This window comes from Neopsephotus bourkii, unplaced genomic scaffold (genome assembly GCF_033783945.1).
Source record: "Neopsephotus bourkii isolate Nb327-2 ecotype Australia unplaced genomic scaffold, CSIRO-AGI_Nbou_v1 NB_1765, whole genome shotgun sequence".
Classification (NCBI taxonomy): Eukaryota; Metazoa; Chordata; class Aves; order Psittaciformes; family Psittacidae; genus Neopsephotus; species Neopsephotus bourkii.
The window spans coordinates 8,790,119-8,804,780 of record NW_026902239.1 but is presented as its reverse complement, the minus strand read 5'-3'; the positions used below and the strand labels follow the sequence as shown (position 1 = coordinate 8,804,780).

Here is a 14,662-nt window from a genome sequence, read left to right as displayed (position 1 = left end):
ATCCTGCCATCTGCTTCTGGCTCATGGAGTCCCAGCATGGGAGAAAGACCACAACACTGTGTGGCAGCCAAGGGAAACTTCACTTGGTTTTCCACATTGAGCATGAATTGCCCATCCATGTAAGCCAGCTTGTTGGACTTAAACCCCATCACAGCAACTGTATGGTGGGATGATGTGGGAATGGCCTCACATATGTTCAGAATGGAAGATGCTTAAGAAGTCTATGAAATAATAATTTATACAAATTCCATCCAGTAGAAATTGTTGTTACATTGTTCCCTTTCTCCCCTTCTTGCAGCAGGGAGATTACTTCCTATGTCCCTTTTGCAGTTACTTTGGTTGGCACAGGATTGTCCATGGAATATTTTCTTTTCCCCACACCTCTCATTTTCCACATCCCCATTTCCCTTTCCCTTCTATTTCCCCCTTTCCTTCTAACTCATCAGCAAGGTTTCACCCCTTTTGAGGATGTGTGGAAGAGTTGGAGCAGCTATCCCCTATATAAACATCCATGAGCCAGCATGAACTGCTGGCACCAAGTACTAACTATTTTGTTGTCAAATGACCTCTAGGGTTGCTGTAGATTACTTGTAGAATATGTTAAAGGGGTTGGAGCTTGTAATCTTTTGAATGTTATACCTCATGAGAAGGGAAATAATGTTAAAAGGATGATCTTATGAACCAGGTAGCTACAGGTGCCTGACTTCCCCTCACCCAAGAACTGGCTAGATCTACTGATTTATTTATCTGCTGATAAATAAACCTTATTTATAGGTTAGATCTACCCCAGCTAACCTATGGGGTAGATGTCACCTTCTTCTTGTGTCAAGCAGTGCCTTGAAGAGGAAGAGAGGGGTATCTACCTCAGGGGAGCAGCCAAGGCAAGATATTTATGGATTCCCTAATGCCTAGAATCTATGTCCAAAATGTTCAAGCTTACTTCTGCTCCTGCACTGTGGCACAACTTGGAATACAGCTTCTCATTAGCCCACTGTAACTGGGGTAAGAGTCCTTTTTTTTCCTACCAAGCCAATTTTGCCAGAGCTGAAAATACAGGAACAAACTATAATTTTGGATCTATGAAACTGGTTGTGTTTTTGTTGGGCTTTTTTTTTTTTTTTTTAAAGGTAATAATGCTGTTGTGTATTTGCTTATGGCAACTTGGCAGTATCTTCAGACTGGACAAGACATTTCTCTTTGAGAAATGCCTGCTGTTCCTGTGTAGTAAGTACTTTAGAAGAAACTTCTCACGTACTTTACTGTCAATTCTTATTTTATGGGATCTGAGTCAAACCATACTTGAAAAATACTGCACACCACAAGACTTTGTTCACAAACATGAATGGTTTGGGTTTTTTTCTGCAATGTGCATAAAGGTGGGGTTTTTTATTTCCTTTTGAGCAAGTCACACAATATATTCTAACCTGTTTTGCACTCAGCATGCAATTTCTTCAGAACCAATGCAGGCAAATGGAAAGGTATGTTCCAACTTTACCCATGCCCTTGGGATTTGTAGGTCTATAATTGAGATCCATTTTTTTTAACATTCTGAAATCCACCACTATACACTCCTCAGTATCCACAGAAGTCACCATTCACCTTCATATACTTTCACAGGGAGATAAATTAAATATTTTTTTTTTAAAGAAAGATAATTCTTAATGAAACTGAGGAAATTCACACATAAATATTAGGTTAAAGTAGCTTTAAGGGATGGATTATGGTGACAAGCTAGGAAACAGAATTAAGTTTTCCTTCTGTTCCTACTGGAATGGGGAAATGAATCTTTCCAACTCAATCTCCAGGTAACTTATGTTCCCTACTGCCACTATCCCTTATTACACAGAGAGAAACTTCTGTTCTCCTGTGAATAACAGAATAATTGCATGAGAAACCAAGCCAGGCTCTGTTCTTATGGGTTGCTGTGTCATCAGTGAGTGTAGGAGGTAACAGCAGAAAGACTTTGGGAAATGGAAGGGAAAGTAACTGTATTTACTGTTAAGAAATACTGAAAATGCTATTCTGTACTGCATGGCTCCCTGTTGCTGCTCAGGCACTGCTTTGGAGTTTAGCTTTCATGACATCAGCTTTTGAAGTCTAGCAGCAGATGCAGCAGTTACCAACAGTGCTGCTAATCTTTTCTCTGCAGCCATAAAGAGGGACTTAGCTGGATCAGCCTCTGCCGTTTTCATGTTGAATAGATGTCTGTGGCCAAGGGAGTGAGGGCAAAGACCACATGATGACGGGGTATGCTCGTCACAGATGCCTCAATGACTTTGCTCAAGAAGTTGAGGTCAGAGACAGGATGTTAGTCAGTTAAGTTGCTGCTATCACACAGAAGCAAGGACATGTTTCTGGAACAGCTACACAAAACAAGATAAAACGGATGAAGAGGTTGTTTTTTTTTTCCATTTGCTGGTATGTCATTAAAGTTGGTGAGATCTATTACAACTTTTTTCTCTCACTGGTTACCAAATGAAGTTTTACTGGTAGAAGGTGCTAGAATTTTCAGAATGAATGCAAACAAATGGGAATAATGAGGATACAAATAGCCTGACCAATGTACAGCATTCTTTTTATTCATTTTACAACTAAATTAGTTGATCCCAGTGTGTTCTGACATGGTAATTCCCATATGTCTCACACACAGCCTCCTTTCATAGTTCAGACCTATACAAACCTCACTGTAATTTACTTCAAAATCCTTCCTTTAAATCCCATGATAGTGAGTTCTTTCTGGTCTGCATGGCTATATGATTTTTAGTTCCAGTTTTTCTTCTTCCTTTCTTTCCCTCAGACTCCTTATTTTTTCCCCCCCAGTGCAGTGCACTGTTACTTTTGCCTTCCCACATTCAACATCTTCTTGGCTCCTACCGTTCACTGACAGACACACATTGAGGGTCGTGTTTCCTGTAGCCACGTCCATTAGTGGCAAATAGAGGTACTGGGGAAGAATAACTTGCAGAGCTCTTCAAACACTGCAAATTATCCATCAATATTATTTCTTTGCCTCAATGCATGTGCTGCAGTCAAACACAAGTCCCTTTGTACTGCTGTCTGCAAACGTATGAGACTGACTTTTAGTAGCCAAAAGACAAATATCAGAAAGGCATACAAAAGTATTTGTGGAAAAGGAAGTGCACGTTTTCAAGCATGAGTAATTCTGCCAAGAACAGTCACCATATGATTTTCTGTTGAGTCCCAACTAAACCTCTGAGAGAGCAGTTTTAAGTGCTTTCAGAGAATGTGTTCTTACAAGTTTGAATAGGCTAAAAACACTCACCAAAAGACTAAGTGCATAGTTATGAACAAGGAAGACATCTTAGAAACCTGGATATTATGCAAGCCAATAGATGGGCTACATCACTTACACAGTTGTATTTTTGCAAGCAAATAAATAATACATTTCAAGTGTTGCTTGTTCATACATTGATTAATGTATTGCATGCTGGTGGCATTTTGATGTTCAAAGGAGAAAACCAACGATGTTAACTGTCCCCAGTCCTGTGCAAACACAGGCCAAAGAAAGTTCCTGTTCCTGACAGGCAAAAATTCAAGCATTAGACATGAAGACATGGTGGGATGAATGTAGAACAGCCTCCTCCTTTATATACCTACTACTATGGAGTGTAGGAGTTGTCACCTTGTAGAGTGTGAAAGCAGGATACTATTATGAAAGGAAGAGGGGCAATTTTAGTCAAAATTCACAAGACTGCAATTCCCTAGAGGCATGGTGGCTTATCACTTCATGGTTTGTGCTGCAAGGAGAATACAGACATTATGCAGTGATTTATTTTTTTATTTAGTGTGTAGCAAAAATGATAAAAAGCAGTGTCTTTGAGATGAGGAGCTGAATTCTGGAAGCAGACTGGCGAACAGAAGGGAACCAAGGGAACAGGGTTTGCTGTTGATTTAATGAGGACTTATATATATTTGGGGAAAATAAAGTAAAAGAAATGTTTTTATTGTACATGTGAATATAAAAATCCAGGTTTGATTTGAATAGCTTAGAGAACTGAGACTCAGTTCACCTTTGTTGTTTCTTTGAACTAGTTCCTGCACCCCTTATTTATGTCTGTAAAATGCTTCAAACATATTAATCAGATCACGTCTGAAAATTCAGTGTTATGTGTGAGGAAGGAATCCTATCAGGCATTCATCAGATTTCCAAATCGAGCACTCAGCTAAAAATCCCAGGCCATTCATCAAGAATTTACTTTAGCTGGAAACAATGTAACTTAATACTAACAAACTTAAAATATTAGTCAATAAACTAAACTCATTTAACTTAAACTCACTGCGTTACCCACTCTAATGTACACACTCTGATGTTGTATGTATCCATGTAACAACAGAGCACAAAGGGCTGTGGAGTCTAAACTAAGTTGCCCTTTTAGGGTTTCTCACACAGAAAAGCTTCTGCAGTTGACCTCTGGTTGTGGTGGACTAATTCCATTAACAGTCAGTTAAGCTTGTCCCAGGCAACAGAGAGAAAGAAAAAGAGCCCCTACTAAATAAAAATTGTGTAAGTTGCATTACATTTTAAAATGTACATGGAAGTACAGTAGTGAAGGAAGCCATCTGAAATCAGTGCGAGTTTCACCACTTTGTACAGGTTTTGAATTGTGGCACATAAAATCAGTGTTTCATGATCTTCACAACCCATAGAAATTCCTATGTAGCCACTTAAAACTTGTATATGTATGTGCTACGTCAATGTGTTCATTCATGTGGTAATACCCATTTTTCCTAAAAAAATTCTGTAGTGCCAGGCATCTGGAACAGTTGCTTGTGCATTTTGTTGAGCTCTGTTGTCACACTGGACAATCTGAATTTGACATGGACGCAATTTTCACCGAGAGGGTTTTGCTATCTGAGAATTGAGATGAGGAATGACAAGCTGGGACTCCTCTAAGCCTCTGTAGGCTTGGAAAGAGCATGATGGGATTCACTCTACTTAAGCTGGAGAGCTACAAATCAGTTGTTTTTATCAAAGCAAGGGTAATGTTAATGGTGGGGTTAATACTGCACCTGGGAGCAGCATCAGTGACACTGTAAAATGGATTCTAAGAAAGACAAAATAATTTGCTTCCTGAAAGTGCCTGTTTCATTCCAATGGCTGTTAAGGACAGCCTAGTATGAGTTACCTGGACTTTTACCTGCTAACTTCTAAATTAAAGGGCGCATTCTCTCCATCTATACAGTAATGACTTTGCAGCACTTCAAAATCTAAACCAAGGCTCCTCCAGGCTGACTTTGTAAGGAAGAAGAGCATGTTTCAGAGGATTCATTAGTCAGCCACAGTAAAACAAAAAGTAGAAGTGAGACATACTCATTCCCAATACTAATTTTATTTAGTATTGGAAAAATCATGGTTAGAGCAACATTTTGTTGTGTTTGTAGATAAGCACCTTGTAATGGCTGTATAACTACTTATTCAAAGTTCAATTGCCCTTTACAGAACAAGCTTTGAACAGTCTGTTCCTGCACACTCCACACACCAAAGACACATTCTCTTCCCAAAGCAACAGAGGCTCACACCATCTCAGTAATTCCTCACTGTACTATTTTGAGAATTTTTCTCTGATTTAAAAAAAAAATAATGGGGGAAATTCTGGATATTTTTGGTACTGTGTATTTTTACTTAATCGCATTTAAGTCCTACACATTGCTACATGAGAAAGTAAGATACTCCGATCACAGATCATCCCCAAAGTTACATCCTCTTCCTCACATATAGCTCAGTGGCATTTCAAACAAGAGGGCTGGAGCACGTGAGCCAGGGAGACATCACAGTGCACAGTTTGCTCGTATAATTGTGAGATATGGGGTGTCCTGTGTGAAGGTCACCAGTGTGGCTATGGTTAATGACCTTACTCCATGGCAGGTCACAGGACTTCTGAAGCCTCAAAATGAACACAAAGCTAATTACTGCATCCCTGTGTTTACATACTGCATACGCCAATGGGTCATAACTCTGGCCTTTGCAAGTCTGAGTTACTATAATTGAGGAATCTGTCTTGTGAAGAGTTTGGTTGTTTATTTTCTGTTTGTGGCTGCCAAGAGGACCTCTCATTTCCTTTCCTTGCAGGGGTTTTGACTCTTAAACTTTAACACATTTCCAGCCTCCAAGAGTAGGGCTCTTGAGAATGGGAATCCACTAGATGCAACATGAAGTGAAATGGAGTCCTGGGGATGCCTTAAACAAGGCAAAGCACAGACAGCACAGGGCTGTTCTTCATGCAAGGCAGACAGGAGCATGATTTAGAGAAAAGACGCGTGTGAGAAGGGTTAAGAGAAGAAAAATAGGATTGGTATGAATCAGAGTGATTTGTGAATCCAAAATAGCTAATAGTAGAGGATGCAGTGGCTCTACAATTCAAGAGCTTAAAAGGCTGGAAAAAGCCATTCTTAAACTTTAATCATAGCATTTGCAAAATGTAATCACAGGCAGTTTTGGAAGTCTTATTAGGTATTACCTGCAAACAGAGATCCTAAAACCTGAACTAATTACTAGTAATACTGCAGTTTGCTACAGTATGTTTATTTTGTGTTAGTGTGAACATGAAATTTCTATCATACCTCCCAGTTCTGACAGACACGTATCAATCATGCAAGCAGGTACATACACACTGTGTGCCTCTGGTACTACAGGTACTATACATGTATGCAAACAGTGTCTACATGTGTCTTGCGCCAAGGTTGTATTCTCTGAATAGCACACATCTCAGTGAACAACCAGGCTGAAAATGGCTGTGTGGCTCTACACCAACCTGTACGGCCCTCAGGTATTAGATTTAGTTTTAGCCTCTCAGGGGTCTGGTCTGACACTGTCTCTGTGCTCCTCAGGAGACATTCTCCTCTCCTGCTGCCAGCTCCTCTTCTGCCAGCTGCCAGCTCCTCCCTGTCCTGGGGGGCAAAGGATCAGAGGGGAGGTTGCACAGCTGCTCTGAGGCCCCTGGAACATGCTATCAAAACATGTGCTGGACACACTGCTGGTAAACAGCATCATCCTCACATTAACAGGAATGGTTCAAAGCTGAGAAAGAAGTGCGTGGTCAATTGCTCCCGCAAGGGAAGTGAATCAGAAAAAAGCTGATGCATTCTTCTATTAAAATGCAAACGATGTGAGTGCTGTTCTCCTCAGAACACTAAACCAAATAAGGGATAGAAATCAACTCTTCTTTTTCTTTCTGACCCTCCCTTCCAGTGCCTCCTTGTGCTCTAGAATTAGCTGGCTAATTAGATGACTGAGCTCTGTAGGAAAAACAGGAAGGAATACAAACCTCTCAGGAAAATCTCTTCCTCTCCCTTCCAAAGTGCCCATCAGGTGCTCATTCAGCACCAGATTTCCAGCACCTGCCTCAGATCTTCCCTCTTGGGTAAAAATGTTTGGGATTGAGAGGAGGAGCTTGAGATTTAGAAGGTGAAATCCGCAGCGCTATGTCTATACTGCTAAAGAAAATCAGGCAATGGTCTGCTCCTTGGATACAAGGCAAGGGCCACCTTTTGGCTTGCATTCAAACTTGATGGGGCTATTCCCTTCACAGCAGATTTGACTGGGGAAGAAGGATGGCTGTTGCAGGTCAAACAGAGTCTTAAATCAAACTACCAGTTATGTTGTGCAGACACGCAGGGGTCTGCCTAGTCTCTGGCCTTCTTCCCTGTTACAGCTATACTTTACTTAACCATGGCACCTTCACCTTCAGCATCTTCACATTGCTGAGTTTCAGGGAGAGGCAAATAGGATATTTAGCTACTCTCTCAGAGCTAAGCAGAGACCACATGTGAAAGAGCAGTGTCATTCTCTCTTACTCCACTTCCTCACTCTGCCTGCATATCTTTACAGACCCTTCTTTTCCCTCCACATTGTTCTTTCTATCACTTCTTGCAGTCATTGCTTCCAAAGTCCTTGTCCTAAATTCTAGTGTTGTAAGGAACTCTTTCTGAGGGGGGGAACACATCTCAGCTGGAAGAGGAAATAAGCCTATTCCAGACTGTGTGCCACAGCAAGATATCCTGACTTCTTTCTCTTGACTCTTCAGAAGACCACAGCAAACCTTTTTCTCACCTTTGGGCAATACTACCATGCAGTAAATGTGAAGGGAAGTGGCTGCTGACAGCAGTGCTCACCCAGCCCGCACCACCTGGAGATCTAAACCCCTCACTATTTCAGCCTGTGTGTCCTGGAAAGAAGAACAAACACAGGAGAGACGTTTGCTAGCACATCTAGCGAATTTAGTCCAAGAATGCAAACCATTTGGGGTATGTGTGCTACAGAGTAAATCAGGCAGTGGGTGTTTCAAGTCTAATGGTGACACACAGAGCACTGTTTAATCAGATAAATCCTGGGCTGTGGAACACTTCCATGTATAGCAATGCTGTTATAACATTGCCAGTCATGGACAGCAATGGCACTCATTCACTATTGTGTTACAGCTGCCCTTCTTTTAAAGGGTCTGATCCATGATCTGCTGAAATCCCATTGACTTCACAGTACTTTCGATCTAGCTGTAATGAAGGGATTTTCAGCATGCCTTTGTAACAAAGCAAAAACAAAGGAGCACTTTTCAGCTGCTGTTTCTCCTCATCTTTCTGGATATTTGCCTCTTCTTCCCCACCCAGGCAGCTCTGTTTGCTTTTCCCCACCCAGGCCTCTGCATCTCCAACCTCATCGTCTCTTCTCAGCTCACTCTTCCTGCCAGCTCTGACACCTGATGCAGTCTTAGGTCTGCTTAGGCTGCCACCTCCCAGCTCTCTTCTAACCTCTTAACTTTAGGAAAGAAAACACTGCCATAACTTTCCTTTAGGAAAGTCCAAGGAGCATCACAGCATTCCCAATGATACGATAAAAACCAGTGCTATTATTAGAGATCATAAAGATCAGGAGAGAGGTTGTGGGAATCCCTATAATTCAAGATTTTTAAGAAGGTTAGACAAACATCCATCAGAGAAAGCATAAGTATTGTAGTTCAGCTTCTAGTAAGGGACTTTATAATGCTTTGATAAGCATTTCTAAAATTGCTACAAAATTTCCACAACATTTTCTTTTGCCTGTTGCTTTCTGTCAGATTTCTACAGAGAGATCACATACTGCACATTTACATAGAACAAACCCAAGTATTTCTGTCCACTGACACTAATATAAGGCCTCCTGCTGTCTTTACTGTGCTCAGACTTTTATTTGGGACTGAGTCAAAGAACCAACACCAAATTTCCTTTCATTTTGTCCAGTTTAGTCATTTACATAGCTGAAATATCTGTTCAGTGTTCCTCTTTGTAATCATCAGCTTTAAATCATTGTTCTAGGAAGACTATAGAGCTGGGTCTTCGAACAGAAAAATTCAGTAAAATTATTACACTAAGTAACTCACCAGAGCTTGCACGTCTCTGCCAGTGAAGCTATGTATATTTTAAGAGCAGGTGAAGATATCATCCATGAGGGGCATATTGCTGAAAGTTTAGACCTGAAAAAGCGAGCTAATTTTAATGACCGATGCAATCATATATTATCTTTTCAGTATTTTTTTCTGAAACAATTTGTCAGTGGCAAGAAATTAAAGGGTAGGGGGAAAAAAATATTATCATGTAAAGATGCAGTGGCCATGCAAAATTCAGAACAAGCATTTCCTCAATTTTCTGTTTCAATTTCTTAAAATCCAAAATGGTAGCAACCAACCAGCGGTCCACTAGTGAAACATACACAGGTGATAATATGACTATAAATTAATCATAACTGTGGGGATCTTTCCACTGTTTTTTTGGTTTGCAAGCAAAGTGACCCAGTAATGAATTTTCTCATTTCTAATCTCATCCTCCCCAACATCTATGACCAACAGTAGCCCCAGTATAAAGATTTACAGCTACAGTTATGTCTCTGCTTTGTTCTTAAGCATGTATTTACTTCTGCTATTTGCTTTCCGAAATTCTCTCATTTGTCATCTGAAGAACTCTGTTTAAAATGAAAACAGGCTTTAGACATGAAAAACAGTTACATTCCTGAAACATGAGATGAACAACCTTTAATTCACACAACCTTTCATTTACAGTAATGTTTAATGGATGGGCCAGTTTCATTATGGACAATGCCTCTCCCTGTCATTAGCCTGCAGAAAGGTCTAAAACTCTTAAGCATTTAAAGGAAGGCTGTTTCAAGCTCCGTATTCCCTCCTTCCCTCTCTCCCTCCCCCACTCCCCAATACCTCTTCTGACTGCCCTTGTTCTAAGTGCATAACCCAAATGCTGTACTCTGCAAATTGCATTTCTTGTTGGCTTTGAAGGACCCTTCTGAACACTTTTTATACAAACCCTAACAAGGTCAAAGCTGGAAGGATCTCAGCTGGTGGATTTGGATCCCATGAGCTAGTGACCATTTATAATTAATATTAATGAATGGCAGATGACAGATGTTTATTGCTTAAGTAGAAATGTACATTGCTAAACCAGGAGGATTTAGTTTAAATCCAGAGGAGCTGACTTTGTTTTCTGTATGGATGTGGATGGTGGGAGGGCATGCCAGTAGGTGATCCAGCCCCTGCTACTTTTAAGCATGAACAAGGCAACAATACTCTGTAAACAAGGATCCTGACCTCTCTCTTTGATTGAAGCATGATGTCTGGACCTTCAAAACATTAATTGAAGGAGGACTCTCTGTCCACTTTAGTGGCTCTAATTTACACCAGTAGTGGTTTTTATCTCTAGATCCCAGTGCACTTACCAAAACTGAGGAACTCTTATCTCCATTTTACAGTTGTGGAACATCATAAAGTCATACGAAGACCATATTATAAAGAAAAAAACACGTTGTCTCTGAGACAAAGGATCACATTCCCAGCCACAGTTTACTTTATGTTGCTGCATTTTTTCCCTCAGTGGTCTTAAATCAAACTGAAGCTATGATGGATAAAGCTCTTAAGTTTAAATGTGATGCAGTGGAAGATGCAATATGGAGATGGAAGTCTCTGTGAATCCCTCCGAGTACAGGCTTAAGGTTGATGGAACTTCTATGTTTTCTAACTGAAAGCAACTCCCTCTTTCAGAGGACATAAATTAACTTTCTGGTCATACAGACATCTTGGGGAATATTTTCAAAAGCACATGAACAATTTGAAGTAACTTATTAAGAGTTTCTGGTTAAGGTTGGAGTAAGGGTCTATTTGCTCCTCATTCTTTGGACAAAGCATCCTGATCCTTTTAGTATCTCACTACAGTATGTGTGCACTAACCGTTGTTTTCTTGCCTGTACACTTCTGTATGACAGTCTATAAAGTGTTTCTGACCACGTCATACCTGCTTGCAAAGTATTATTGATTTTATGTGTCAAAGAGTGCCTAAGAAGTCACTAGCAAGAGGACGTGGCATTCAGATATGTAGAAATAGTGAGTAGTTTCTCCTTTTGACTAACATAAAAGTTCTTGGAGCAGGCAGGAAAGTGATTAGTTACTCAGTTCTAAAGAGTATACAGTGGGCTTCTTCATCTGCAGGAAGAAGACAGCTGGAAAGAGAGACTGCTGGTCTCCACAGGCCCAGTTTTCAGAGGCTAGAGAAGGTCCTGACTTCTTGAAATACATCGTAGTACAGAAAATATCACCTGCTGAAATTTAGCTTTGGGTTGCCTAGAACCTTTTTGTGTCCCTACAATTTGGCTCCTGTAACCAGTCCTGCCATATGGGCTGAGCACTCCCCTGGAAGTGTGGAGCCCAGGACTGTTACCAATTTACCAGCACTGCTGTAGCACTCGTAAGACACCAGCCAAGCACCAAACAGAAAGACAAAACACGCCTACAGCTAGCTCTGAACTGCCATTGTATACTGCTGGTAGGGACTGTGCTAAACAGGACACAGGGCAGATCTCCTGGTGGGGTGACTTAGGGGTTACAGACTTTCCTTAGCACTTGGTGATGCCCTCTGTCATGAGAGGATGCTTCCTTATCTTGTTGGGGGCTGCATCTCCTCTAACCTTTGAGGCATATGACCTTGTTTGTATCCGATCTAAATGGCATGGTGGTCAGCTTATAAAGTATACTAAGTGAAGTGGACTCCAGTGATGCACTGTCACACGGCATACTCATTCTTCACATTTCACTTCAAGCTACTCATAAAGCTGGCTGCCCACTTCAGTGTGCAAAGCCAGTGTTACTACAAACAGCTCTAAACGCTCAGTTCATTCCCAGAGGGATTTAATAAGAATAAACTTATCACATTCTTGGGAAAGGGAAAAAAAAAAAAGAAACAACAAAAAAAAAAGACGTGACAGCCTGGATAAAATTTGCATGGATGATTTCTCTCTGTGATTCATTTTAAGTGGAAAACTAACGGGCAATATTAAAACATCTGCATTCAAGTTTTTTTTCATGCATGTCCTCCATGACCCCTACTTAGAAATCTTTTTAAAAATATTTTATAGGGCTGAATTTTCCAAAGGAATGGAAAATACCAGATCATCAAAGTCATCACATTTCCCAGAAACTTACTGATTTCAAAGAAGCCCTAGTGGAAAGGAATAGGCTTTGAAACAACTTTGCCTCTGTATTAGGTCTCTGTCTAGCATCTTGGTGGCTTGTCCACTGGGTTGGCCTTTGGCAACCTACATGGCAGGCTGACAAGGACTCGAGAGCTTGAAAACCTGAGATCCCTTTGACAGTATCTTGGTCACCCGAGCTCCCTGAGCTTCCTATGGCCAAGCTCTGAATCACTTTGGCATAAAAAATCCCTTGAGCCTTTTTCAGAGGCAGCCCAAGGGCCTTGGTGATCCTAATCCTCTTCTCCACGAGCTGCTCTCTACCTGGCAAACTGCCAGGTATCTTCTCAATAGGTGAGAAAAACTCTTCAGAAATATATGGAGATGTCCAAGGTGAAAAGTCACATCACTCTTTTTGAAAGGGCACCTTTGGAGTCCCTGATCTGTATGAAATTTAGAAACCTGACCTGTTATTTGCAGTACCTAGAGAGGGAAGGATCAATGCTTTGGCCAGCTGAAATAGTACACAACACACTAGAGACATGAAACAGAAAGAAACAGCCATTTTTCAACACCTTGTTTTGAAAAGCATCCTTGACAGTAAATTCTCCCTTCATTTACACCAGAGACCAACCTTGGTGACCTCTGTGTGTTTCAGCAAGTACAACAGAGGGCAGGATTGGGCCTCCAGCAGATTTAAGCAATAGCACCTTGGCTCTGGGCTGATGGCTTTGGTGAGTGGATCCGTAAGGGGCTGCTGTCTCCCCGTGTGTTAGCTACTGCCAACCAGCTGATCCATCCATCCATCAGGCTGGCCTGGGTTACCTGTGGGACACGCAGGCACTCCCATCTACCTGTCAGCACAGGTGTCACCCCAGGCAGGAGCACAAACAAACCATGCTTAGAGTGGAGGGGACAAGTGAACCGTGCAGAGTGAGGCCAGAGGTGCATCCTGTTGACTGCTCATCTTCCTTTACCTTCCTGGCACATCAGGAAACTTAAGGAGATGTAAAGAGGGGGCTCGAAGGGAGCATATAGTTGCACCTATACCAGCAAAGAAATGGTGGAAGATGCATGGGTTCCCTGCACCTGGCATCTAGTACCAGGGCAGGAACTGCTGGCCTGGCCCAAGGGTTAGAGTCAGCACTTGCAAATCCCCTCCAGGACACTCAACCATCAGTACAGCCCACCTCCGAGCCATGGTCACCTAGGGAAAAAGGCATTCCTACACATGCATCCAAACACTACTGTCATACAAATATTTTCTGAACTGGCAGGTTTCATTAATGCAATCAGTTTAAGTGAAGCCAAGGAAAACGTCTTTTCTCATTTCTCCTTCCCTTCAGAGCACTCTGAGTACAAATTTGAGTACCAAAGAAACAAGTTCCTTTGGGTGTTTTCTCCTTTTTACTATTGTACTAGAAAGAGTTCAAATGGCTGCTGAGGCACCAGCATCTGTCTCTTATCATGTGTAACTTTTCTTGATTATTTCTAGAGAGGCAGACTAAACACGCAGCTCTGACATAATGCAGCATCACATTTTTATTTCTGGTTTGCTCAAGAGCCTGCACCAGCTGAACTAAGTCTCTAAAAAGGACTATATTTATTACCTCAATCCAGGATAATGGGAGGACTTGGATTATTGGTGCCTAAAAGGAAAAAAAAAAAAGATTTCTGCCAATACCTTTATTACTCTCATAACAGGGTAAGGGGGTTTGGTACCAGTCACTACTATCGCCAGTCCTTGTTACTGGCACCTGGTTCCCTTAGTCTTAAAAGAGGATCATAAAGTAGATTTGGACAATCATCTACCTTTTTGCAACTTTTAGGAGAGCTATAAAAATCAAATCCCATTGAGAAGCCACCTTTAAAAATCTCAAAGCAAGCCTGGTGAGAAAATACCACTTTCCTAAATACCAGCATGATGCATGTCAGTTCCCATCCTAAGCAATGCTGACTGGTTTTCTGCTCTGCTAAACAGCCATTACTATCCTGTCTTCAGAAGCTGTCTTCAGACTTTATAAGCTGTGGGTTCTTATAAGATGAAAACTGTTAAGTAATTGTAAAATTGCTGTTGTTAGCACAACATTAGTCCTGATTAAAACAAGGCTGCTAACAAACTCCCTTAGTCCCAACAGACAAGTGCAGAGGAAATAATCCCCACAGGCTCTGGTTTAAAGACACAGCAGTAAATGTCTCCAC

The 14,662-nt window shown here is 41.2% G+C and overlaps 1 protein-coding gene across 2 annotated transcripts in view; it reads left to right on the top strand.

Annotated features, from left to right (window-relative positions):
* Positions 1–14,662, top strand: part of RSPO3 (R-spondin 3) — a 61,192-nt gene that overhangs the window by 38,986 nt on the left and 7,544 nt on the right. The window lies entirely within an intron of this gene.